The 1,559-nt window shown below is 43.0% G+C and overlaps 1 long non-coding RNA gene across 1 annotated transcript; it reads right to left on the bottom strand.

The window, feature by feature from the left end:
* Nucleotides 1-291: 291 nt before the first annotated feature.
* On the bottom strand, nt 292-764 carry LOC140696871 (uncharacterized). The gene is made up of 2 exons (XR_012073466.1): nt 671-764; nt 292-547 (listed from the first exon to the last, which is right to left on the bottom strand). It is a non-coding gene; the product is annotated as an uncharacterized lncRNA (long non-coding RNA).
* Nucleotides 765-1,559: the final 795 nt, after the last annotated feature.

Here is a 1,559-nt window from a genome sequence, read left to right as displayed (position 1 = left end):
CAGACCACGATCGAGTCTTTAGGAGTCAGTATAATGACCATTTTCCTTTTCAGCCAAACAATATGAACTCAGAAACCTCTGAAATTCAGTCATCACTATCTTAAGTAATTGGCAGAAATGCCAAGTCTGGCCAACTACCTCTGTGTCCAAATTAATGGACCTATATATGATTTGCCTTTGTTTTAGTAAACTGGGTAGGTTGGGATCAGAGGAAGGAAGGAAAAGGATAGAGTTGGGGGGTGGGGAGGTCTTGAATTACAATGCCCAATTATGTGGCCAACAGAGCAGAAATTCTTTTATCTATTTTATTCAGGTAACAGTGAGTACTTGTCCCAAGACAAGAGCAGTCAGGAAATTCTGAAGGTAAAATTCTCTCCTTGTATCACCTTGCACCTCAACATTCCCCGTCAAGATTTTTAACTTTAATGAGCACAGGGCAAGCTGGTGTTTGTTCTGTTCCTGTGTGTTCCCCTCCCAGGGCATTGGTGCCTCAGGGTAGGAACTTTGTCCTTTGGCATAAGGCCATCTGTTGTATCACTCTGCAGTGCTGTATAAAAAAAATGAAAAAAATAAATCTACACCTTAGTTGACCTCACTGTGTCTAGACAACTTCATTACCATCCAAGACATGATGGACAGGGAGACCCACGAGCCGCAGAGCCAGCCTCACCTCGGAGCACCGTCGCCCAGCTGTGCGTGCCATCCTGCCCCCAGAGTCTATCCTTTTTGGGTCTGAGGGATGTTTAGAATCCCACTAGGGAGCTCCCCAGAATACCATTTACAGGGTCAGAACACCTTGTTGTTTAAATTCTAAAGCTCTGTGACATCTTCTTAAAAGATGCGGAACAGCACAATACTCATTACTTTCCACCAAATTACTGTATGCCAAGGTAGTTTCACTACTTCATGTACACCCCACAGCGTGTATGATTTTACTACCCCAAATTTTAAAGCAAAAAAAAAAAAATTCTCGCAAAAGGACAAAGTGTCACCAGAGGTAGTTGTTCATCACTGAATGCAGCTGTAACTGCTGGTTTACAGCTTACCCTCCAGAGAAGGATCTCATGTGTATTCTAGGCGGGTTCCCAATGAGAAGGAGCTCCCTCAGAGCAGGGTTAATCCTTAACAGTGTATCAACCTTCACTCACTTCCCCACCCACAGCCTCCTTCCCCTCCCTCCTCCACTCACTCACTCACACACTACAGGTTTCTGAGACAAAGTTAACGAGACAGCCTTCCAAGAGCACAAGGAGGGTCACAAGTTACACAATCACAGTGAGAACATTCATGTTGCATTCATTCCTTCCGTGTTATTGTAGTACTGTATTGATTTGTCCATCTGTAATTGTGTAAAGCAAAAGGACAGGACTTCACCTTCAGGACTTCTTTTTCCTCAAGATAAAAATCTCAGCATGTTTACTGGTTTTGGAATGAAAAGCCCCTAAACAGAGTTTAAAGTCAGGTAATTGCTTTTAGCTCAGTTTTATTGCCTAACATATCTGGCTAGTTTCCCCCTAACTATTTTCACTAATCTTTAGTCCTTGGGGGAAAAAAAATCA

This window comes from Vicugna pacos, chromosome 6, assembly GCF_048564905.1.
Source record: "Vicugna pacos chromosome 6, VicPac4, whole genome shotgun sequence".
Taxonomy (NCBI): Eukaryota; Metazoa; Chordata; class Mammalia; order Artiodactyla; family Camelidae; genus Vicugna; species Vicugna pacos.
The sequence above is the reverse complement of the archived record's forward strand: the minus strand, read 5'-3'. Positions and strand labels throughout refer to the sequence as shown.